The 26854-nt window shown below is 47.0% G+C and overlaps 1 protein-coding gene across 3 annotated transcripts in view; it reads right to left on the bottom strand.

Annotated features, from left to right (window-relative positions):
- The window catches only part of ZHX2 (zinc fingers and homeoboxes 2), a 170541-nt gene that overhangs the window by 103170 nt on the left and 40517 nt on the right, over positions 1 to 26854 (bottom strand). The window contains exon 1 of one of the 3 annotated variants that reach the window (XM_053559653.1): positions 4852 to 4928. The exons of the other annotated variants lie outside the window; for them this stretch is intronic. The gene's annotated coding sequence lies outside the window, so the exon portion shown is untranslated. Of the gene's footprint in view, positions 1 to 4851; positions 4929 to 26854 lie in introns of those variants that run through there. 3 annotated transcript variants of the gene reach the window in all.

The raw sequence follows: 26854 nt of genomic DNA, 5'->3' as shown, positions 1-26854 counted from the left end.
AATAAACCCATGTAATTGGATCCACCTGTGTACAAGGCCGTGGCTGAGAACACAGAGGAGAGCACCTAGCTGTGTTTCCTCCCCACCGATTCCTGTTTCAAACCCTTTATTAAATGTCTTAAGTATTACTTGCCTTCAGGGTCAAAATAAAATTTCCAGAGGTATCCATTTTACACTCATAAATGATTCTTGCTCTACCTCCCCTCTTGTTTTTTAAATGTGTGTGTGTGTGAGTGCATAAAGGTACTGACTCATAGCTGGAAAAACTCTCTCTCTAACACATTCCAAATTTGTCAAGTCACATGAATTGAGTAAGAGCATTTAGTGTGGTTGCTAGCCCCAATCTGGCAGGCAGTTAAGCCAGCGACTCAGGCCCTCCCTGCATCCCTGCTCTAAGCAAGAGTGTAGCTGGGAGCACTCTCTGCCCCTGGGTGGGCACTGCACACATAAGGCAGATGCAGAAAATTCAAGTCCCATAAAGGATCTGGCAACCAGCTAAAGCCAAACTGGAACTGCAAGGCGGCATAATGTATTTTCCAAAAATCAAACACAAACTTGCATATAGAATCACCAAAATACAACAACTTCACTTGTAGTCAGACTGATGCACTTTATTTACTTGTATGACTCATTTAAGCCTCAAAGCCACCTAGCGAGGTAGGCACTAGGATTATCTATTTTACAAGTGAAGAAACCAAGGCGCCAAGGAGTTAACTAACTTGCCTAAGGTATTCAGTGTGCAGAGGCAGAGCTAAGATTCAGTCCAGTCTGGCTCTGGAAAGGGTGGATGCTATTCTACACCCAACCATTCATTCAGAAGGAAGAGAACTCTTTTGCATAGGAGAAAGAGAACTCCATGTATTCCACAAATATCTATCTGACCCTTAGAATACTGCCTTGGGTGTCAAAGGGGAGGGCATGGAAACATAAAGACAATTTGGTTACTGTTTTTGATCACTTTGACATTATGTACAGGAGCTATAATATATGCACAAATAATTACAATAGAAGTAAATGAAAACACCCACAACAGGATTCTAAAGCAGCACAGAATGGAGGGCGTGTTAAAATGATGACACCAGCTGGGGTGACCTGGAAGGGGTGCTTGGTGTAGGCACCATTTAAACTGCATTGAACGGTGCACAGGTTTCAAAGAGGAGGTGGCTAGAGGAGCCTTGCCTGCTTAATGCCAATGAATATACCCACGTGGCCAGTGTCCTGGGAGTCACCATCTTGGTTCTGATCCAGGACCCACCCCCAACTCATGGGACCATTACCCCTGGGGAGGCTGAGTCGCCCTGTCTGGCCTGTGAGGAGCACAGGCATTGGGGAAGGAGAGAGGGAGGTGTCTGGACACTGGAGGTTTGGGGAGAAGAGGCAGAGATCAGAGCAAGGTGGAGGGGGCAGACATGGCCAGAGCAGGAGCTCCAGTCCCACTTCCAACCAGGTTGGGTCTGAGCAAGTCCCCAGCTTTGGGGCCTCAGTTTCTCTTCTTTAGGAGAGAAATGAAGGAAGTACATGAATGGTCCAGCTGGGCGGAACCTTGGAGAGTTCCCAGTTTACACCATCACGTTATAATGAAAGACCCTAGGGCTGGGGAAGATGCATTGCTGTAAGCCCTTGGATTTGAATCCAAATGTGTGGGATGAATACTGTGGCTTCCACATCCCAATGTGACCCCTTTTCCTACTCCTCAAGGGGTGTGTGGACCTCTGCCAGAAGTTCAGGGCTCCGTACTCCTAGGAGGAGGGACAGAGGGCTGCCAAACATGCCTTGGCTGGTCAGGTGGCACCGGGCTCTATCTCCCTCCCACAGGCTCAGCCCTGGATCCCAGAAGACACAGCCCTCCCAGCACATCCTCTGCGCAGAGACCCTTTGCCCTATACTCAGGACGTTTCCAGGAAACCATGACCAGTTTCTCTGCAGCCATGGCTTTCCCTGACAAGACGTACATCAGTTTGTGACTCACACAGCTGGATTCCGGCCCAGGGCCATACATCTTGAGTAAGGAGCACATTCTCTCCAACTGACAACCTGCCCACCCCATTGTGACAATGGCGGCTGCTGTTGCCCTTGTCAGCCACTGCTGATGTCATGCGATGGCCTGCCTGGCCTTTCCCTCAGAACCAGCTCTGGCCTGGGGGGTTTTTGTGGGGTCCTCAGATACTCAGCCCCTCAACCAAAATCCCCCTCCCCACAGACCCTCGTCCTCCCTGTCCCTTCTCCAGCAGGCCTTCCCATCCACTCCAGCCCTTACTGAATTGCTGTCCTCTGAAATTCGATCATGGTTATGGTTTGTATCCCAGTTCAGCTGGGCACTATACCCGAGAGGGCTGGGCAGATGTCCAGTCTCCCTTCCACCCCCAACTCTGAAGAGTGGTAGACAGGACCACATGCGGTAACAATCACAACAAACACTGACACCTAACACAAGTATCAAGGGTGCCCACCACTGGGCCTTTGCACTTGCTGTCACTCCTGGCCTGAGTCTTTGTTAAATGGCCATCACCTTCTTGTCAACATCACCTCCCCAGTGAGGCCTTTCCTAACAACCTCTCTGCCCAACTTCCTCCCCTGCCATCCTCTGTGTTACCACCTGTTTATTTTCTTACACCACAGATCCCATTTTCAAATGACTGACTTGTCATCTGCTCACATAATTGCTTCTTTATTATCTCTCTCTCGCAGTAAGCATGAGAGCAAGGGTGGTGCTGGGTCTTGTTCACCTCTGGGCTCCTGGCACCCAGCAGAGGGCTCAAGGAAGGCATGCTGCTGGGCACCAGGGATGTGCCCTGCCCTCGCTTAATCCTCACACAAACCCTATGTAGTTGGGATCTTGTCCTGATTTGCAGGTGAGCTTTGGGAGTCCCAGAGTACCTAAAACAAGTTATCTAAGGTCACTTGGCAAGTGAGTATTAGAGTTAGACATCGAACTTGAATTTGGCTGGCTTGAAAGCCCACACTTTTAATCACTAGGCTCTGCTGCTTCCCTTCGATGCTGTCAGAACCCCCATAGTAAGGACTGGAATGCCACGTTTTACAAAAGCCAAAGTGCCAGGTCTAAGCCAAGTCCCCCCTTCCTCCCTCCCTCTCTCCTCTATGCACTGACAATGTAGAGAATTAGGTGACACTCTGAGGGGCTCCCATGAGCTTCAAAGTGGTGGCCTGTGGTCCAATGCCAGCCACAAAGTTGTTTTACTGGGCTGGCACGATGTGTTGAAAAACAAGGAATCAGAATGCCCTTGGTGGGGCAGATGTTCTCTGGTCTGTCCACACATATCTCCACTCCTCACTGTCCTATGGGTCCCATGGTCCACGGGCTGTGTTATGTGCCTACTGACGCTTTGAGAGTGGTGCTGGGTGTCCTACGCAGAGTGACAGCAAGGCAGGGACAAAGGCATGGGGAGATGGTGGGTGAGAGGAGGCTGCATGTGGAAGGTGGCACTTGGTCTGCTTCACGAAGGATGAGTGGAAATCACGGTCAGAGGCGATGGGGGCTGTTCATTCCAAGGAGGGGCAGGGGGGTGCGGTCCAGAGGAGGGTGTGCAATGCCTACTTGTGGCTGAGATGAGGAAATGGGGAACTCGAGCATGGGCTGGAGGGGCAGGTGCAGTGGGTACACTCGCCACACCAAGGAATATGGACCTTGTCCTACATGACCATGAGTCCAGGAGGCTTTAACCAGGGAGGGGACACAAGGCCATCTGTGTTAACACATTCGGATGCTGATTTCCCACTTCCTAGCTGTGTGACTGTCTGCAACGGTTGCTTTAAAGGTCTGTGGTCTCAAGCATCTATAAAATAGGCATCATAAGACTATGTGTCTCAAAGGAGTATTGTGGGAATTAGAAAGAAATAAAACACGAGAAGCCCCCAACACAATTCCTGGTAGAAGGCCCTTGACCAAGGACAGCTATCCATACCATGAGTATTTATTACTAATGTAAGGTGGCAGACGTGGCTGAGAGGAATCAACAGAGGTGTTTGTTAAGATTATTACAAAAAAGTAGGAAAAACCCTGGGGGAGGACCCAGAAAGTACCTGCGGGAGGCAGGGAGAGGTGAATGTGACCTAAGATCAGTTTTTTCAACCCGTGTCTCAGTTTCCTCATCTGCAAAACGGGAATATCCAGGCTGCTTTGAAGATAAGAAACACCAAATAACCATAAAGGTTTCATTGTCCTCTCCCCATACAGAGCGATGATCAGAGGGAAGCTACACACCTGGGGATCTTATTTCTACAAACCCTTGAGGCAAGAAAAGTAGCCAAGGAGAGCACAGGGAGATGTAAGCGAGAACTTGATAAAAAGGACGCCCGTAGCTTGAACCTTCCCTTGTAATATTCTTGGAGCAGCCCTGTTTCATCTCCTACTCTCCTTTGGCATTCACACCCATGACTCAAAACTCCTACCAGATTTGCAGTCTCAAAAGCAGAGATTTTTTTTTCAGCTAGAAAATATGATCAAGCGCCTTTCCCACACTTTACAGATAAAGAAGCTGGCAGCCACAATAGAGAGCCGGTTACAAACGCTCCTTGGAAGACGAGACTGCCTGAGTCTACCTCTGGGCTCTGCCACTTCTAATATTAGCTGTGTGACTCTGGCTGAGTTAGTTAATGTCTCTGTGCCTCTATGACTAGTATCGAGCAGGGTTAATGAGTGTTTACTCTCAAGAGCGGTGTAGGGAATTAAGTGAGCTAATAAGTTTAAAGCACTTGGAACATGCCCAGCGCTTGGTAGGATTCAGGGACTGAATCTTGACTTGGACTAGTGCTCTCTGCATCACGCCTCACTGAAATACTGAATTCTAATCAGCACACCATGTTTACTAAAAGGCAGGAAAATCAACTGACCTGTTTTTGGAATAAAAGGCACATTCATGCAGCCTGTGTGTCTCATTTCTGGAGCGTTTGGGGTCACCAAAGTCTGCCAGTAACTGCGTAGTGCAGCAACGCTTCAGAGACAACTTTCTTACCACCTGCATTTGCATGGTCCAGGCAGGCAGTGAAACAGTTCTCAGAATTTAAAAAATTAAGCAGGAAGAGGGCCACATCAACGTGGAGCGATCTGCGCAGGCGCCGTCGCAGACGTGGCCGCCGTCCTTCCTTTGCATACAGCGCGTCTCCATTCCAAATCTCTTTCATGTGCAGTCTTTCTTTTCTGCCTCATGCCAGATGGCGATTAAGACAGTGGGTTCTGGAGTGAGACTAGCTGGTTCACATCCTGCTGCTAACACTGACTCAGCTGGGTAGCCAGGGGACATTGATTCACACTTTCTGAGCCCCCAAGACCCTGACAAACCAGAATCTTATGGCCCTGACCCTAAGGCTGCTGGGAGAGATGAGGTCAGACTCACAAACTCAGAGCCTGGCCCGTCATATTAATGATTCCCTCGTCCAGGAAATGTTTACAACGTGTCTAACATGCGCCAGGTGCGGAGGATTTGGGAGTAATCAAAACAAAGTCCTTCCCCCGTGGAGCTGGAGTGTAATGGGCAAAGCAGACGATTCCACAAGCAAATAAACAGAACACGTCAGGTGGCACGAAGGAACGGAGAGTGGTAGGGTGCTATTTTAGCTGTGACCTTCTGGTGGCCAAGGCCTCCTCGATGGGGGTCTTTTAAGCAGAACCTGAATGCAGTGAGGGAGAAAACCACAAAGACAGCTGGGAAAGGAATGTTCTAGGCTGAGAAAGCAGCCAGAGAGCATGCGCACGCATGTGGGTCGTGTCCCAGGATGAGTCCCCAGGCCAGGAGGCGGCAACAGGAGTGGCGGGTGACAGAAAGGCAGGGATTGTGTGGGGAGTGACAAAGTCTGACCTGTGTTTTTAAGAAGTAGGCCTGAGGGAAGCAGATGTAAGGGGGCACGTGCAGGAAACAGGGGGCTATCGTTGGGCAGGAGATGAAACCCAGGGGACAGCTGATGGCTGGGGTAATAGGGACCCACGTGCAGGGGGTGGTGGCCTGAACTGGAGAGAGTGGTAGAGGCGGTGAGCCGCAGCGTCACTGAAGTGGAAGTGGCTGCTCACACGTGTCGCCAAAAAATCCCAGGTGCCCTCTGGGGTGGGTGCAACATGGGATCTCTGGAAGGTCAGGGTCAGGTTGGGGATATATTCTGAAGATAGAATAGCCAAAATTAATGGGTAGGAGGAAGAGTAAGAGAAATAAAAAGACACAGATCACTTGTAGGGTGTTGGCGGGTGCGCTGGGGTTAACAGAGGGACTATTTACTGAGATGTTGAAGCGTTAATTTGAGACACGTCAAGTTTGGGAAGTCTCTTAATGAAAGCTGGCTATGATGATGATGATTATGGTAATGACAGAATGGCGGCTCAGTGTGAGGATTATACAAAGAGCAAGCACTGAGTGTTTGCAGTGTGCCCGGCACCACGCACATGAATTCCTTTGGTCTCCATCCCATGGTGGGCACCACTGTCATTCTCACGTGGTAGATGAGGGGAGTGGGTTGAGTGTGTCCCCTTCAATGATATGCCCAAGTCCTAGTCCTCACAACCTGTGAATGGGAACTTCCTCGGAAAGGATCTTTGCAGAAGGAATTAAGTTAAGGACCTCAAGAGAAGCTCATCATGGATTACCCAGATGGGCCCTGAATGCCATGGCAAGTGTCCTCCTGAGAAACCCAGAGGAGAAACTCAGAGAAGAGGAGCAAGTGATGTGAAGTCAGAGGCAGAGACTGGAGGAATGAGGTCCAACTAATGACCACAGCCCCCGGGGGCCAGAAGAGGCAAAGAAGGCTTTTCCCTAGAGCCTGCAGAGAGAACGGGGCCCTGCTGACTCTCCATTTCAGATGCTTGGCCTCCAGAACCGTGAACTATGAGAGAATAAGTTTCTATTGTTTTAGCCACCTATCTAGTTTGTGGCAATTTGCTCCAGCACCCCCAGGAAAATAATATGATGAGGAAAACCAAGTTCAGAGAGGTGAGGAAACTTGACCAAAGTCACACAGCACATGAGTGGCGGAGCTGGCAAGGCCTGGCCCAGAGCCGCTCACACGGCTGGTGGGCATCATTAACCCCACATCTCCAGTAAGGAAATGGAGACTCAGAGCCGCAAGGAGGCAGCAGCAGCAGAGCTGGTGAACAGCAGCGCCAGGCACCCTCGGGGCTCCGGCAGGGAGGCCGGATGCCCCCTGAACGCTCTGTCCTCACCTTTCCACTTTGAAAACCCAGGAAGGCCTCTGCCCAGTCATTCCAGCGAGTCTTAGCAGCCACCTGGTGGATCCTGGGCTTTGTGGGGAATTCCATCCAACCTGGCAGTTTTAGTTTACAGCTGCTGCGTCCAGATGCCAGTGGCCATGAAGAGACCACAGTGGGGCAGCAGCCTCGGCAAATAGATGTCAGTGGCACCTCAGGACTCATAACCGTCACTCAGGAACTGAGTATGGCCTGGATTCAAAACTGCCTCCTCTTTCCATCATAGCCCCACAGAAATCTCTCAGCCTTGGCCCCGCTCAGGCCACGAGGGCTGAGCACAGGAGCTCCAGGGCAGGCCCGGGGGGCAGCCCCTGCCCTGCTGCCAGAGGCTAGAAACCGGCCTCTGAAGAAACAGCGATTGTCCATTTCCTCTCCCTCTGATGCCCAGAAAATATTATACTGGACAAGAAATAAATACTGGGAATCTAGGCAAAACCTCCTCCCCGGCCCCCCTGCCTTGTCAAATCGTCATTATTTTAACAGAGAGGGACCGTGGGATCCGTAAGCAAACAAGGCCTGTGAATGGGACCCAGACATCTGAAAGCCACGTTCTCAGAACACTCAATGAAGAGAGGCCAGTGACTTTGGGAGGATTCAAGGTGGGGGAACAGGGGATGGGGAAGTGTTCTACTTAAGAAGAATAAAATAATTAAATTCAGGTCAGTGGAAGGAGCCCCTGGGCTGAAACAAATTTGGAGGCAGAGGGGAAGACAAGAAGCGAAGAATGAGCGTCACAGCGGATCCACGGCCGCGCCAGCATCTCCAGCGACAGCCGCTCGCCGTCCAGAAGCTGCATCAAAAACAGGGACTGTCCCTTCAGAGGGTGGGAGGTCTGCAGGCCCTTCTCTCTCACAGGCCCATGCACACACACAGACACACCCAACCCACCCTGCTCTCTCAGATCCGTACTCCAGGCCTCACTCCTGCACTCTCCCTCCCTCACTTATTCCTCAAATATGTTTTGGAGGTAAATTTTCCACATGCTCAGAGCACTGACCCAGCCACAGGTGAACCATTGCTTCAAAGAGCTCACCAGGGACGACCTTTCACATTTACCTTAGTGATGTGGCCTTTGCCCGAGGCGTGTTTGGAAGCCCTTGTTTGGAGCTGTCTTCAGAGACAAATTAGAAAGCACAGACAAACACCGGGCACATTATTGTACAACTGCCCCAAAGTCAGACCACCCTGCCCCCACAACTGTAGTTCTTCAGGGCAGCCACACTCCTGGTTCCTCAGACGTGACTGGTGGGTGCAGCCACCTCTAACGGGCAGAGATTTGCCAACACCAAGGATGAGACTGTGGTGCTGGGTGGCGGTAGTGGTGGTCCGGTGGGCACAGATGTTCCTGGTCCCAGGGTGTGCTGAGCCACAGGTCACCTTTGGAATAAATGGTGAGCTCCCCAAGGGCATGGCAATGGTGAGCATCCTACCCATTTGGTAACACAGGTTCTTAGGACTATTACTTTTATCATTTTGTAGAAGCCAGTTGTTTAATGTGTCATGGCTGGGCACACAGGACAGAGAGTTGCAAGGCATAAGGCAAGGTCTCTGTGGCCAACACCCACAATCACAGAGGGACCGGGGCTCATGACGTCATATGCTTGTCTGTGGCAGGGGGAGGCTCCGCCTGCAGAAACCCATTGAAGAAAGACACCCAGAGGTGGGGGGTCAGGGAGGGAGGTGGTGGGGAAAGGGCCTGAACCCTACTTCAAAGGATGCAGAGGTGATGGACAGGGACGTGACAAGAAGCAGGGGGGTGGGGAGGACAGGCTCAGAGTGTCCACCTCGGGGGAGGCACACTTGCAAAGGAAAATCATGGTGATTTCTGGCTGGGGCAGAGAGGTGGGGACAGAAGAATTTCACAAGGACCCTGGCAGCAGCCTTCCTGTCCAACAACAAAAAAGAGACAACAATCCCATATATCACTGGGCAAGAGACATGACTAGAACCTTCTCTAAAGTGGATAGGCGAATGGCTAACAGACATATGAAAAAATGCTCATTGTCCCTACTATCCCTTTGGAACACAGATTCCTTTTGAGAGTGGTATCCAGAAACATCACAGTGTGCACACAACATGGAATTGATTCCACTACTGAGTGTGAACATCACAGCCTCACTGTGCCTCAGTTTCTCTGTCTGAAAGCTAACCCTAGTAACAACAGCGGCTAACAGTCCTAAGCCAGAGCCTGTCCTGAGTACCTTCTCCAGCTCAACTCTTAATTTAATAATTTTATGATTATTCTAATTTTATATGCTCTTGGCTACCACATTCTTTGGCCTCTCAAATAGAAATACACGTGCCATTTATTGATCTTACCTCAGAGATTTTCATGAGGCTAAAATCCCATAATGTATATAAAAGAGGTGTTTTAATGGAATGGCACTCTAGGAATGCTTACTAATGTTGTTGATGTTATTATAATTTTATTAAGCTCCATCTATTCAGAAGTCACCTTAGAGCAAAGGTTATTTAAGGCCTAAGTACAGCATTAAAAAAAGAAGAAAAGGAACCCATTCAATCCTATAATTCCTCTACGAGGTATATACCCAGAAGACCAAAAATCACATCATAAAAAAGATATTTGTACCAGAATGTTTATTGCAGCCCAATTCACAATTGCTAAATCCTGGAAAAAGCCCAGGTGCCCATTGATCCACGAATGGATCAATAAATTGTGGTATTTGTACACCACGGACTATTATGCAGCTTTAAAGAAAGATGGAGACTTTACCTCTTTCATGTTTACATGGATGGAGCTGGAACATATTCTTCTTAGTAAAGTATCTCAGGAATGGAAGAAAAGGTATCCAATGTACTCAGCCCTCCTATGAAACTAATTTATGGCTTTCACATGAAAGCTATAACCCAGTTATAACCTAAGAATATGGGGAAGGGGGTAAGGGAGGGGGGAGGGGGAGGGGGGAGGTTGGGCAGAGGGAGGGTGATTGGTGAGATTACACCTGCGGTGCATCTTACAAGGGTACGTGTGAAACTTAGTGAATGCAGAATATGATTGTCTTAACACAATAACTAAGAAAATGTCAGCAAGGCTATGTTAACCAGTGTGATGAAAATGTGTCGAACTGTTTATAAAACCAGTGCATGGTGCCCCATGATCGCATTAATGTACACAGCTATGATCTAATACTAATAAAAAAATATAAAAAAAAAGAAGAAGAATTTTCAAACATTAGCAGAGGAATGATTCCCCGGAGATTGGAAAAGAGAAAGTTACCCAAAGTCTGAAACATTACAAGGCAGGACTTCACGGGTTTTTATTTGCTTCTTATCCTAGGCCCACTATTCTGAGAAGGGTCATTAATCGCTCCCTGGTTCCCTGGCGACAGAAGGAATACAGGCAGGGCTGCTGGCTTGGCAGCAGCATCTCTTATAGACAGGCTGAGCAGGGACAGGCCTGAGTTCATCCAGCTCACAGAAAGCATTTACTCAGTGCTTACGAGCAAGTGAGTAAGACCTGCTATCAGAGAAGGCCTAGCGTTTGGGGAACTCTCTCCTCTTTGCAGAAGTAAGGGACTGGATCACTGTAACCTGACAGGCTCACAGGGATGACCTCACTCCCCTCCCCCCACATCTGAAAGCTGTTCCTCCTGAAGACTTCCCACTACCAACCACCTGCCACCCCCCCGAAGGAAACTCGGAGCCAGCCTCAGTTCTCCATCTTTGCCAACATCCACATGCAGTCCACAGTAAGGCTATCTATCCTTTGACATTCTACATAGATGAATCCATCCATTTCTCTTTGTCTCCGTTGGCACTAGTGTCATCTCCTCCTTGACCTTCCATACCAGCCTCCCAAGTGGCCTCTTTGGTTCCACTTTTGCTTTTTTCACTCCAGCCAGTGGTGTTCTAAAAATGCAGACCAGATTGCCACACTCTCCTACTTAAACCTTTCAAGGTTTTTCTTTTTCTCCTCTTCCCCCAAAGACAGGGTCTTTGTCATCCAGGGCTAGAATACAGTGGTGTCACTATAGCTTACTGCAGCCTCAAACTCTTGGGCTCAAGGGTTCATCCTGCCTCAGTCTCCCAAGTAGCTGAGACTACAGGTATGCACCACCATGCCCAGCACATTTTTAAAAAAATTCTTTGGCACCTGCACCTTTTACCATTTACAAAGATTCATTCAAGATTGATAAAAGACTTAAATCTAAGTCATGAAACAATAAAAATACTGGAAGAAAGTATGGGGAGAACACTTGAAGATATTGGCCTGGGGAAAGATTTTATGAAGAACACTTCCATGGCAATTGCAACAATGACAAAAATAAACAGATGGGACTTAATGAAACTGAATAGCTCCGGTACAGCTAAGGAGAAAACAACCAAAGCAAATGGATATTTGGAATGGGAAAGATATTTGCATATTATGAATTGAATAAAAGCTTGATAACTAGGATCTACAGAGAACTCAAATTAATCCACCAAAAAGAGACAACAATCTAATATATCACTGGGCAAGAGACATGACCAGAACCTTCTCTAAAGAAGACAGACGAATGACTAACAAACATATGAACAAATGCTCATTGTTCCTAATCATCAGAGAAAAGCAAATCAAAACCACCCTGAGATAGCAGCTAACCCCAGTGAGAATGGTCCACATCACAAAGTCTCAAAGCTGCAGATGCTGGTGTGGATGTGGAGAGAAGGGAACACTTTTACATTGCTGCTGGGACTGTAAACTAATATAACCTTTTTGGAAAGAAGTATAGAACCCTCAAAGAACTAAAACTAGACCTCCCATTTGATCCTGCAATCCCATTACTGGGCATCTACCCAGAAGAAAAAAAATCATTTTATCATAAAGACAATTGCACTAGACTGTTTATTGACGCTCAATTTACAATCGTGAAAATGTGGAAACAACCTAAATGCCCATCAATCCAGGAATGGATTAATAAGCTGTGGTATATCTACACTATGAAATACTATTTAGCCATTGAAAGATGGAGACTTTACATCTTTTGTATTAACCTGGATTGAGGTGGAATGCATTCTTCTTAGTAAAGCATCACAAGAATAGAGAAGCGAGAATCCAATGTACTCGATTCTAATATGAAGGCAGTAAACGACCTAACACATGATGGGGGGGAGGGGACTGAGGGGGGAGGGGAGGAGGGAAAAGGTCAGGAGGTCACAGTGTATGGTACATCTCTTGGGGGGAGGGACACAATTATAAGAGAGACTTTACTTAACAAACGCAATCAGTGTAACCTAATTCTTTGTACCCTCAATGAATTCCAAGCAATTAAAAATAAAATTAAAAAGATTCTGTGCAGAGATGGAGTTTCTCTATGTAGCCCAGGCTGATCTTGAACTCCTGGCCTCCTACTCTGGCCTCCCCAAGGGCTGGGATGACAGGTGTGAGCCATGGTGTCTGGCTCTTTCAAGGCTTTTCTTTTTTTTTTTTTTTTTTTGAGACAGAGTCTCACTTTGTCACCCTCTGTAGAGTGCTGTTGTGTCACAGTTCACAGCAACCTCCAATTCCTGGGCTTAGGTGATACTCTTGCCTCAGCCTCCCGAGTAGCTCGGACTACAGGTGCCCACCACAATGCCCGGCCACTTTTTGTTGCAGTTTGGCCGGGGCTGGGTTTGAACCCGCCACCCTTGGTATATGGGGCCAGTGTCCTACTCACTGAGCCACAGGCACCACCCACTTTTAAGGCTTTTCAATGAACTCAGAACAAAATTCCAATTCCTCTACCAAGTCCCAGTGGCTCACTATGTTGTGGCTCCTTCTGTCCCTTAGACTCTGCACCAACCCCTTTCCTGGCTGCTGGCCATGCCATAGGCTGAGATGGTTTCCTCGCCTGTGGAATGGGCAGAATAATATAAACCTTCTAGGCTGGTTGTGAGGCCACCACGGATGGGGATATACAAAAATGTTTTGTAAGCTAGAAAGTGCTACGCCCTATAGTGCCCTATAACCACTCCCCCACTTAAAGTTGGGTTTTTGTGTTTGTACTTGTTTTAATGGCTTCCAGTTCCATTTCACGGGACCTTTTATTATTTTTAATTTTACATCCTTTTCAGATTTAGGGATATTTATACATATAAGGTAGGACCATAGACCACCCTGATAGCATCTCAGTATTCCAAAGATAACAAGCCAGCTAGGGTGTGCTTCACACTTGGACAATATTTGTTTTTTCCTCCATAGAAAATCAGTTTTAACTATGCAGTCAGATGGCTACAGGCCTACTGAGATCTCATTTACATTATTAACCAGTTAATTCTGTTTATGAAAATGACAACAACAATAACATGATCTTCAACGTCATCTCCAGCATTTGCAAGGCGGTAGATAACATTTATTAGGGTAACTTTGTGCCACTCCCTGTATTAAGCACTTTTTATGCTTGACCTTTGTTAATCCTCACAATATTAAGAGGTTTTATTGTTCAGATGAGGAAAGCTGAAGCTCAGAGAGGTTAAGTAACTTGCCCAAGGTCACAGTGCTACTGAGAAACGGAATTCCGAGTCTCATCTGTTTTTATAGCCCACGTGCTTTGGTTCTGCCCTATGTGTGTTTGGGGCCAGGAAGACTGGGAATGTGTGTATTTGTGGGACAGGAATAGGGAATAATAAGGTGGGGGCAGTTGGTTAAGTGCAAGGCAACCAAGCCCCACAAATGCAAGCTGGTTTGGGTGGCAAATTCTCCTTGACTTTCTGCTCTACTCTTTTTTGCCTTATCTTGTAACTTGCAAAGCTGAATTATGCCTGACAGATTTCGCCACGATCAGTGCAAAAGAGTGTGATTCTGTCCTTTAGAGAGCACTAATTGCCTTTCTGCTATTTAAACCAAGAAGTAAGTGTGTGTGTGACAGAGAGGGTATTGTCATAGCGTTGTTTTAGAAGCTGATGGAGGTAGTCTGCTCAGAGAGATTCCCAGAAGTTTTCCTCCCTCTGTGACCTTTATCTACCTCCCTAGTCACTTCACTCACCATTTACAAAATAATCACACGAGAACATATGGCAACAACGACACAGTGACGGACCATAACCTAGTTCTGCTTCCAATGCTGCTCTTCTGCCCCGACCTGGCCATGCAAACCTCATGCAAGCTCCCTCTTATGTCTGGGCCTCAGTTTTCTCATTAGTAAAATGAAACATATCGATTTCTAGAGTCCCTTCCAGACCTCAGACTGCAAGGATGCTTTCACATGCATGGTCTCTTCTGTGGTCACAGATTCCCTTAGGAGATGGCAGGTCAGATTGGCCACATAAAGCTCAGAGAAGGCGGCACAGTTAGTAAGCAGATCCTGGACGAGCATTGTCAACTTTCGACACCAACACCAAGCTGCCTTCAAGGACATAGAGCCTAGGACCTAAGCAAGTCTACTCTTTGAAAACAGAAAAGAATGAACATTCTGAAGCCATTTTGGGGGGCCTCTGCCACCCCATGAGAGCAATGCCTGAGTCAGTTCCCTCTTTCCTCCTCCCCGCCCTCTTGCCTTCCTTTTCTATGCAGAGAGGAAGGCGGGCAGAGGTAGCAGGAGATGCCTTGGGAAAGGTGGAGATGGCTTGGATGACTTCTGGAGCCTCCTGCCAAATGCAAAATTAACTGAAGAAAAAGATAAGCTCAGTACGCGAGTGTGTGTATGTGTGTGTGTTGGTGAATGGCAAGAACAAAAAGCTGAGTGTAGGAAAAGCCCTCACAGCCACCTGCATTTCCTCTCTGATTACTCTGTGTTTCATATTTCTCTACAAATCAATGGGCTTTCTATTAAACAACAGATGAACCTTCACAAGTTAGGGGGAAGCAGCTCTCCACTCAGACGCACCAGCTGGAAGGAAGGGTTTCGGTCATGGCACAAGCTCCCCACCTCTATCTGGTGAATGTTCCCTGGGATCTGGTGCCTACAGGTCTTTACCAAGAGGCTTATAGACAAATAGGACATCAGCCAAACCCAGAATCCAGGCAGAACCTTGGCAAGGTGGGGTCTTCTCAAACGCAACAGCAGTTCACCAATTCCACCTACGCTCCAGATGCAATACTTCCTGTTTACATGGCGGGTGTGTGTGTGTGTGTGTGTCTGTGTCTGTGTGTCTCTTGAAAGTGAACGCTGAGCAGCACTGTCCCACGGTGTGGGCCAACGGCCACTACCAGTAGGATACAATTTGTGGGGAACTAATGAAAGACTCCTCCAGCCAAAAATACCACGCTGAACCTGTGTGGTGACCATTTCTCTGAATGTAGTTTGAAATTCCCATAATAGAGTCAATAGTGGCTAAGACAGCAAAGAGAGCTTTGGAGAGGCAAAGAAAATAGCCCAAACTTTGTTCCAGAAAGTTCTGGTTGCACTTGTAGTAAGTGTAATCTTAGGTGATCACTTAATCTCATTGATTCTGAATTTTTGAATCTCTAAGCCCTGTAAAATAATGAGAACTATTGACTATAGGACATCTAGCCCAGGGCCTGGCATGTGGCATGTGCCAGGGTGAACAGCAATTGTGGTTCTAACTGGGTCAAAGGTCCCTGTTAAAAAGCCCCGGTGCTGATGGGCCTCCTCCAGCACCCACTGCCTGGGGATGCACACTCCCTCGATGGTTTGCTAGTCGGCCTCTCGAGGAGGGAGCTGGGGCAATCTTTCTCAAATTGTGGTCTGGGGCATCATCTGGGAACCTGCACAATTGGGGGCTCCACCTCAACTCAGAAATTCTGGGGGCAGGGTCCACCAGGTCATAGGCTGCCAAGTGATTCAGATGCCCTGAAAGCCGTTGAGCTTAGGCAATGACTGCCCATTATCAGAATTTCCTGGAGAGTTTGGGGTGGGAGGGTGGGAGGAAGGCAAGTTCCTGGACCCTGACTCTCAGGGATTTAAATTCATTGGGCTCTGGGGTGGGACCTGGGACTCAGCTCCTTAACAAGCTCACCAGAGGACTCCACTGAAACAGAGGTTGAGTTTGTTGGGAGAGGAGCATGTAGTCACTGGAAGAGACCCAGGAATAGAGGTGGAAATGAGGCTTGGAGGAGAGTTCCGAGAGAAAAGAAGGTACCGACGACCAGTGTTTCCAACGCCAGGTCTGTAAATTTATGACATGAAATCTCCTACAATCCTCTCATTTGCTGACTAGGGAGACTGAGTCCCAAAGGGAGTGACTACACTAAGCTCATGCAACTCAGACCTGGCAGAGCTGGAACTTGAGACAGGGTCTTACTCCCAGGGCCCTTCCTGCCATACGCAGGAACTTGTACTCACGTGCTTCGTCCCCTCTCAGTGTCTCTGAGAACAGGCTCTGTAGTGGAGCCCTGAATCTGCACACATTTCACCAGAGGACCAGATGGGCGAGAGCCAGGGTGGACTTTGAGTCAGACCTCATGTCTGAGTGCAAGTTTAGGTTCAATCACTGAGATAGCTGAGCCACCAAGTTACCCTCTAAAGGGCCCCAGTTTCCTCATCTGCAAAATGGGGAAATGTGACTTCATAAAGCCACTGAGCAGGTCAAATACAATCAGGTACGTGAAGGTGCTTTCTGAGCTGTCCATCAGCCCAACAAATGCTGGTGCTGAGGCAGAAAGCGGAGGCTCCAGCATGATGTCATGCGAGAACCACTGACAGTGTAGCTCAGTGTTTTCAACCTTTGTATCTCACAACACACTTGAACCTATAGTTAAACGTCCATGGCACACTTAAATGATGTTGATCAAAAAGAAAAAAGAGTAACAAAAAGAATATACTTACTGTGCTTCGAGCTTCTTTCAAAAATTATTTAATTCATGATCTTTAAAAATTTTCACAGCACATCGGCTGAAAATCACTGGTCTAGCTGGAGGGGTGAGACACACTCTGAGCCACTGGCAATCAATTCAATGCTCAGTTACACACTGAGTGTGAGCTCATGCCATGCTCTCCTCAGGCTGACCCCTAAGCCCTACAGTGCAGGAACCCTCTGTGCCTGACTATCCCTGCTGTGACTCCCCTCACAGGCAGGAAGTGGGTTTGATAGCTTCAGAAAGTCTAGCACCTCCCAGGTAAATTCTAAGTGGCCGATTTCATGTAGGGAGAGGAGCCTTAGAGACTAGAGGGGGCCAAACGCTTCAGGGAATCCCAATATGTGCCACTGAATGGAGTCCAGGGACAATAAGGCTTCCAACCAAGCAGAAGCCACAGCTGAGCCCCTGCTATTCTCCAGGCTCTGGAGGCTTTGTCATCCTTTCCACCACCAGAGAATCCTCAGGTGGGGCTGGCGGGTGCCCACAGGGAGCTGTCAGGGGAGGGTGTGAAGGGAGAAAGGGGAAGCAGTACCTAAAAGTGCTGCTACAAAGAGAGAGACTAACCAAGTGCCAGGTGCAGTGAACACTCAGGGAACAAAACAAGGGTTTCCACGTATCTGGTTGCGTCTCCTGTTTCTCCCTATTTGCCTATTGTGGAGAATCAAAGAAGAGATCGGAGGGAACAGGGCACGGTCAAGCGAAGAGCTGCAGACAGGTCAACAGCAGACTCAGGCTCTTGCCCCAGGAAGTTGTGTGACTTTGAACACATCACATTGGTCCTTTGGGGGCAGGCTTGTTTTTCTCCCTTTAAAATGGGTGCTGGCTGAATAGGGAGCTATTCAATTGTTCTCCCCTAAAGGATGAAGCCAGTGACACAGATAAGGATGTCACCACCACTGAACCAGCAAAGCAAAGTGGGCTTAAAGCTGCCACTATGTCCTGCCTACGGTCCTTCCGTGAAAAGCTAACAGCAACCACAGTGACAGTGACGAGGATGACTATTCCTACTACGGGGCACAGGACAAGCACTTTTTATTCATTATGTTGGTTTATCCCTGCAATGGCCCTGTAAGTCATATGCTGCCTTTATTCTCATTTTGCTGTTGGAAAAATTCATGCACAGAGAAGATAAACCTGGGATCATGGACAGGTCAGTGGGGGACCCAGGATTTAAAACCCAGGCTATCAGATTCTGCAGCTGACTTTCCCAACTGCACTCCACCAAACCTGGAAGTCTGTGTTTCCACAGTTAGAAAAGATTGAAGGATTTAGAAAGGCAATTAAAATAATCAATCATTTTTTAAAGAGGACTCAGCCTAGAAAGAAACACCACAGATGGACCATGTATAAATTCAAAGTTATTCCCAGTCCACTGTGGGGTCCATTTTCTCATCTGTCAGGCAGTGCCAGAATACACCTGTCCTCTCCCCTCACAGATCCAGCCCAGATTAGCATCAATGTCCACCTTTTCCACAATCCAAATTTTAAAAGATTCTCTCTCTCATCTGTTCATGGACTTCTCCGTTCACAAAATCACCAAGCATATGAGTTTCTGAACAAAACAAAGTAATCCAACCTACCCAGAGCAAAAATGAAACAAAGCCCCCTATGACCCCGTGATCTTTCAGGCACTCAGGGCTGCCATGTCCCAGATACTGTACAATTTCTACTGGTTTCTAGAAATACTAGAATTCCCATTTTGTGGGCTTTTAGGAAAACACTAGCCTAAACAGTGCCTAAGCTCTCTCCCGACACCAAGTTCTATAATTCTGCAAAACTGATCACGTCTGTAGGTGTGGTTTGCTAGTGGTGAAATGTATAATTGCTGTTCTTATTTTGCTCGTTTCATGCTAGAAGATGTTAAAACAAACAAAAAACAAAGACCCTGTGGAGTCCACAAGAGGTCATCTGAGGATACGAGCTGGGCAGGTCTCTGCCACTTCACACCGAGGGTGGAAAACACATGGAACTCATTGGGCTTGAGAGGCCGTACCAGCTAAAAATACAAACACGTTGAGGAAGAGCTTAGTGAACTCACGGGTGAGTGAACGGCGGGGCATTGGAAATGCTCGAGTTTTGTGCTGTGTTTCGGCGGCGCGCTCTGCTCCCTGTTAGCCATGGAATGCTTGGAGCCTGGAGCACCTCGGGCCCACGGAGAGCCATGCCGTGTTCTTATGTGTGTGAGAGAAGCCAGGATGCACACACACACGCACACGCGCACGCACACACACAAAGAAAGAAATGAGGGCATAAGATGGTTCCCCATCATCACACATCAAGTATCTCCTTTGTTATAACTTTAGAAATAAACGAAGAAAAATAATTTCTGATTTGATGGCTAAGGCTTTAACTGTGTTAACATTTTGCTATAGTTACATGGTATATGTGTGCGTGTATTTAAATATAAACTATATATATGGTGTGTACTTTGCATTTTTTATTTAACATTTAGCATTTTAAAAATCACATTATCGAAGAGACTTACTGTATGACGTAAGGGTTTCTACCACTTCCTTAACCATGAGTTTATTTAATCTTTGCATTATTTTACCATTCGCCTCTTGTTGAATGTTGTTTTACTTTGCCCAATTTCCTGCAGTATAAATACTGCTGGGATAGACACTCCTGGTTATTTCTATTTGGAGAAGAAAAAATAAATCTCAGAGTGGAACGTTCAGTAAGTTTGTCTTCCACAGACCCAGAGCATGCCAGGACGGGCACAGGAGAAGTACGGCCAAGATGCACGGTGTGGCCTCCTGCAAGACCATGTTAACGACTCCCTACCCACCCCACCGCCTGTGCTTTCCCATCTCATCCCAAAGCTACTTGTTTATGCTGAAGGTTCTTCCCTTGCTCCCTGCAAACTGAGCAAGGGCAGAAGCTACAGAGATGCATAGCCACTGGGCTGGGGCCCATGGAAGGTGGCCCTTATTAGAAATGCAAATCTCTCTGCTGAGGAATCCCAAACCCAAGGCTCATCAGTCCTTCCACTCTCCCCTCGCCCTAGGTGGATGGCCGCTGTCTTCCATTTACCTGAATGAACTGAAAAGGAGTTGGCTGGGCTACTGGTCAGTAATTTGAGAAGGAAAGGATCTGTCTGAAATGGAATTGTCTCCCTGGTGTTTCAATTTTACCCAATAAGAGGAGTCAGTTCCTTTCTTTCCAGCCTTAACTCTACTAAAAGCCATTAAGCCCCAACAAAGGCAGGAGACATTTATCTGTTGGCAAGTGTGAATGCTGCATTCTGTACCTCCAGCAGGGATGGAAATTGAGCTGTTTACTTGGTGGCCGCCCTAAGGGACTGAAAGGAAGCTCTAATGTGACAGCATTTCTGAAATGTGTTTCTTAAATCCCAAGTTCTCATCCTCTGTTCCCCAGTAGGAATTCCCAGAATTAATTGAGCTGAATTATACCCTGACTAGCACTGACCAGCAAATGCAAACGGGGTGACCAGAAGACAACCAACACTAAACTGGGTCTTGTTTTGGAAAGGAGGCCAGGAGCAGGTGTCTGCAATCTGTAGGGGACCAGTTTAGGGAAAAACTTTGCATGTCCCAAATGACTTCCAGGATGGGGCTAAAGATAAGCACCAGTTGCTTAGATGAGTTTTCCCTTAATGTTCTGTTGTACTAAACAGGTCCTTCGATATGGTACCTTTGGTACTATGGTATCTCCCTCTCTAGTGATAATCTCACTTCTTCATCACCGACAGGGTTCCCCTTCACTATCTGTGCACACTGACTCTCACACCAGCTGAGGGCCAGAGCTACTTCCAAATGCCACTCCAAACTGTCAAGACAATTCTGTCTGGAGTCCTTTATTTTGTGTCCTTTTGGCACTCTGAAAATTCAGAGCACACAACTCTCGCAACTATTGCTTTGCAAGTGTTGACACAGATATTTGCTTATGCATTTGGATTCCACCCTGTAAGCTCCTTCTCGCTTGAAGGTGGAACCAGGTGCTTTATGTTTGGTCCCTAGCAGTGCTCAAATAGAGGCACTTTCTTTCCCAGCTCCTAGAATGAGGTGGGAGAATTTTCACACGGTTCTTATTCTCATTTTTTTCTCTAATTTATATGGATGTGCGTACCCTGTTTTCCCGAAAATAAGACATCCTTCGAAAATAAGACCTACTTACAGGAAAGATAAGACGCCACCTGAAAATAAGACCTAGCACATCTTTGGGAGCACACCTGAAAATAAGACACTATTTTCGGGGAAACAGGGTATGTACATGTCTTCATAAAGGGAATGTAAGCGCAGGCCATAAAATTTGAAAAATAAAGAGAAAAACAATTACAGTTCATCACCCAACTCTAATCATACGTACAAGTTCTTAAACCTCTTTCATGGGACTGAAAGGTAACATGCCTTGTTTCAACCCAACTTTTGCAGAATTGAGCAAATTACTTTGGATTTGCAGATTGGAAGTTAAAATGTGTAAGCTGTCCTCTGTAGTTTAGTGTAGGTGTGATTCCGAGGACCCACTCTGCCTGGGTCGTGAGTCTGGGCTTAACCACTCCCCAGTTGTGTGACTTTGGGCAGGTTACTTAACCTCTCTGACTTTGAACATATCTGGGTACCTTCAGAAGGTACTACATATACACTTTATATATTCTTTGTTTTAGGTCATGTTCCTTGAAAGCATCTACTTTTGCTATTATATGGCCCTCATAAATACCATTAAAATAGCTGTATAATATTCTATTCAATTGCTGGCTCAAGACAAATGCTTTTTGCTTGCTGAAATGAAGTGTTTTAATGACTGGTTTAAAAAGGATCAATGTCCTTCAATTGGTAGTGGATACATGAATTACTATCTGTCGTCTCCTGAGTACTCAGTTTGAACCCCACAAGACCCTGTGGAGCTTCCAACCACTGAGCTTATTTCTGTTCCCAATAAGAACCACTTGGAATGAGCTTTTCAAGAGTTCCTGCACACACTTGATCCATCAATCCTAGGAAGGGGAGGGGAAACACCTGAGAAGAAATAAATCACTCAGCTGCTCACAGAAGCTCCCTTCACTTATCAACCCCATGTCCACCAGGGCCGTGGCCAGCACACCCCCTACGTTGGTGTCCACATGCTGATCACAGAGCACACGAGGGGCTCTCAGGTCAAATAACGTGTGTCCTGCGATTCGTTAGCCACACCCTGGCAGACACATTCCTGGGCTGTAGCTTTCCCTGTCTTCTTAGGCTTTGGCTTCTGTTCTTGTTTTCTTATTCCACAATGAGCTGGGCTCAGCTGGCATGATGCACTCTCCCTACATTCTCTCCTGGGGGGTGTGTGTACGTGTGAATCCCATCCCTCTCCTCTTTGTCTCTCTCTCTCTCTCTCTCTCTCACACACACACACACACACACACACACACACACACACACACACACAAACACACGGCACTTTATCCAGCTCCTGAAAAGACCAGCACTTTTGTTTGATTCCTCTCTGGAGCTCTCGGGCCTGAGCTTCTACCTACTTCACAGCGGTGCCTTTGCTCCACGCCCACTGCACCCACCTCTGGTCTCTCAGCCGTCACCGTGCAGGGGCCCTCACTCATGCCCGTGTTCCAGCTCTTGTCCTCCTCACCTTCTCTGTTCTGACTAGTTTCCAGGTGACTGTCAGCCTTGCTATTGCTATGTCTTAATTATTTACTTATGAGTTCTTTCTTCTTATTCTCTATAGATTCTGAAGTCATATCCACCTAGGCAACATCGATCCAGTTATTTAATTTCTTCAGCCTCAGTTTTCTCATCTGTAAAATGGGGATTTATCAGTACTAAGTTGCTTTATAGAGTTGTTGTGAGAATTAAATGAGCTAATATATGTCCTGGTCTTGGGGCAGTGCTTGAGACTAAGAAAACACACACATTAGCGGTTGTTACCCTTACTTTGTCATCATCATTTATATTCATTAGTAACGAGACTCTGATTTTAAAAACCCTAAGATTCTCCCCCAGTTTGTCATTTTCTAAGTTCCTCCATCTCAGACTTCCTATCCCTTCCCCTTGGAACCTCACCTACCCCCAATCCCTTGACTCTAGGTTAATTTTTCTTTTCTGTGGACTTGTAAAGTTAAACCTATATTATAATAAAAGCCCTGGGTATCTGAATTCTATTTTCATGGGAGAGCAAAAATGGCTTGTGACTCTGGACAACTGATAGGTCTTTCTGGGCTCTATTTCCCTTCCCTGAAAAATGAAGAGGTTGGACCTGTGTGGCACATTCTGGAAGCTTCCACCTTTCCAAAGACATTTTTCCCATATGCAGCTCTTTCAGTCAGAGCAGTGCCCTGCCCTGTGAACGAGTGCTTGGCCAACACTGTCCCCAAGCTGCACCTCTGTTAGCTATGCGTCGGGATTTAGAGGGTGTCTCACTGCCTGGCGCCTCAGCAGCCTGAAAGGGCTGACCCAGACCCTTTCATAAAAAGAGGTTTTGAATTGGTGTAAATCTCTGTAAGGAAGAAAGTGAACTGCAAGCTCTGCTGAAAAACTAGGACAAGGTTCTCTTTAGCAAGTCTCCAGGTACTGTTCAGGCAATCACTGGGTATCATGAGCCTTAAAATATGCCCCCGCGTCGTACAATGTCTCCTGATTAAGCTGGCTGCCAGGCTGAGGGCACTGCAGGCAGGAATGGGGAATTTTAAAAGCACACAATTACTAGTCGTTTGGAAAAAGCCATTTGAAACACCATGCCAATCATTTAATTCATTTTCCAAGCCCTTTTTAAATGCAAAATATGCTAATATGTTGTTGGAGTGTCCAGCAAGAAACCTGCTAAACGCAGGGCGGGTGGGAATGGGGCACAGGGAAAATAATGGCCCATTTTCCCTCCAGTGAAGAAAACGGGGCCGATGCCACTAGGCTCAAGTGTTTCTTTGTACTCCCTTCAGCTGCAGAAGGTGTGATCACCCTTAGAGTCACCAATTCGGGAATAATGGGCTGCTTTTCTGCCCAGAGCCCACGTCCTGCCTCTGGTAAGTGAGATATGTCCTTGAGTTGTCTGTCCCTGGTAAGCAGGGCCCGAGGAAGGAGGAAATAAAGAGAGGGGGAGAGATAAATTTATGGCTTGGAGGAATAAATTAATGTAGGCCTGAAGGGGCTGGCGCAGTGTGGCTTTTGACAAAGGACATAGTCTTGCTCCTTGCAGGACCCCATTTTGCTTGCTAGCTTCTTTATCGAATATTACACCCATTGGATATTGTGCTAAACAATGGGCTTCCAGCACCTACTTCAGAACCAATTCCATCCCATCATTAAAAGTTGCAGCTCCCAGATATTTAATAAGCGTACAGGAAGACTGGGTACTATTTTGTATACCCCACACTGCACTAGTCCTGGGGGTGGACAACAGAGGGACATACCAGGTTAAGTGGTTCTAGTTCTTTCTAGCTATTATTAATGAAGCAACTACCATCTTCTAATGATAACCAAGTGCTTAAGCTTGACAGCACTGGGAGATACACCTCCAGGCACCAAGGACGTGAAGGACGCGTGGCAGGATGGGAAAGCCGTGCAGTCTGCCAAGGCTGCAGCCCAAGGCTTGCACACTGGTGACAGGGGCTCAATTTGACACTCAGGCATGTTTTCTTTGAGCTATACAATGCTTTAAACATTTTGAAATGTCTCATAAAAAAATCCATATTTCCAACTTGTCTTGAGGAAAAAAAAGGGGGGCCGTGTCACTGAGCCCGCGTTACTGCACGGGAAGCCAGAGCTCAGGGGCTACGGTCCTTTTCAGGCTGGGTGTGGGCTCTCTAATTCACCAGTCGCCACCAATCCTAATTACTAGCCTCTCTCATTCTGTTGACCTATATGGCCTCGTATGCATTTGTGTTTATAAGTCTGACCTAGGCCAGGCTTGTTCCTTTTCATATGAGCACTGTGAGGTCCAGAGAGAGAAAGAGCAGAAAAGCACAGACTTGAGCCCAGGTCTCCGCTGGACACCTGGTTTCTGTGCCATTTTTACTGTATCACACTGGGTGTCATCAAGGGCAAGCCAAGGGTACACGGTACATTGAGTGTAGGAGGAACATTGTAACAAGCTTAGAGGATGAGCAAATGAATGGATGGAGGGACAGGTCCGGGCCAAAGAGGCTGTGGTGGGCAAGGGAGTGGCGTAAAGAGCCCAGAAGAACTCAGGGAGAGGAGCGAAGGGTTCTCAGCTTACCCAAGAACCTGAAACCTCATTATCCAGTGCTGCTTAATTGTAAGTTTTAAAATGTGTTTTTATTGTAAAATAGAACACAGATACAGAAAGGCACATGAGGCAGCAGCATAGATATTGTTTTTAATTGTTTATAATATTTTTTGGCTCCTGTTTTCTTTCCAAAAATCATTAGAGCTACTTCAAAATCATGGTTTTTCTGTGCTTTTACAGTCTGTACTCACTACAGAGTAAAAGACCAGCTGCCTTTTGCAGCCTGACGTAGCATAGTGGAAATATGAGGGGACAAGTGGCTGGGAGACTGGAGGTCCAAGCCCCAACTTCGACATGTGGGAAGGCAGGGTGCCCTCTCTGCACCTCAGATGGAGCCAGTGTTCTAATGTTCTAGGACTCTGTGAGGCTACAAATGATTGGGCAGAGCAAAAGAAACCTGCCAGGGAGTTTGTGAATGGAAGGACATTGATGTGATCATTTCTTAGCTTGGGCTGGAAGCAAAAACCATCATCGTGGCTGTATTAGGAGGATTGATTCTTCCAGAAACCAGGTAGCAGAATCTACCACAGATCCCTCTGGGTAACAGAATTGCTTTGGGCTGACTGTCTATGTCCATCCCAGTGCCCCCTTCAAATCCATATGTTGAAGCCCTTACCCCCAATGAGATAGTATAAGGAAGTGGAACCTTTGGGAAGAGATTAGGTTTAGAAAAAGTGAGGAGGATGGACCTTGGCGATGAGAAGAGGAAATGGACAGAAGATCGTGCTTTCCCACCTCCTTCCCTACCATGTGAAGACATGTGAGGAGGAGGCTGTCTGCAAACTAAGAAGAGGCTCCTCACCAGGAACTGAATCTGCTGGCATCTTGACCTTGGACTTGACCTAGCCCTCAAAACACTGAGAAGGAAACACAGTTTCATCACCAGTCTATAGTACTAGTATTGCAGTCTGAACTAAGTGTCCATGAAAGAGGAGCTTAGAGCTCAGGCCCCTGAGTACAGACAAGTTCCAATGAGAGACACGACTTACCCAAGGTTTGATCCAGAGTATTAAACCACATCCTGCAGGTTTTTCCTTCAGCCTTTATTCCAAGCAGGGCCTCTCAAAAGGGCCTGAGGATGGGGGCTCTGAATAGGAGAGCTCCTTAGACCAGGCCTCTCATTCATGAACAATCATAAATTTAAACTTTGGCACAGTCTGTGTAAGACACAAGTGCATGGTCTGAAGTTTGGACCACACCATGTATGAGACACCCTAAATAATGAGCAAATGGATCACCACACCATCTATGAGACACCCTAAATAATGGGCAAATGGCTCACCACACCATCTATGAGACACCTTAAATAATGGGCAAATGGATCACCACACCATCTATGAGACACCTAAATAATGAGTAAATGGATCACCACACCATCTATGAGACGCCCTAAATAATGAGCAAATGGATCACCACACCATCTATGAGACGCCCTAAATAATGAGTAAATGGATCACCACACCATCTATGAGATGCCCTAAATAATGAGCAAATGGATCACCACACCATCTATGAGACGCCTTAAATAATGGGCAAATGGATCACCACACCATCTATGAGACACCCTAAATAATGAGCAAATGGATCACCACACCATCTATGAGACACCCTAAATAATGAGTAAATGGATCACCACCATCTATGAGACACCCTAAATAATGAGTAAATGGATCACCACACCATCTATGAGACACCCTAAATAATGA

The sequence above is a fragment of the Nycticebus coucang genome, chromosome 13 (genome assembly GCF_027406575.1).
Source record: "Nycticebus coucang isolate mNycCou1 chromosome 13, mNycCou1.pri, whole genome shotgun sequence".
Lineage (NCBI taxonomy): Eukaryota > Metazoa > Chordata > Mammalia > Primates > Lorisidae > Nycticebus > Nycticebus coucang.
The sequence above is the reverse complement of the archived record's forward strand: the minus strand, read 5'-3'. Positions and strand labels throughout refer to the sequence as shown.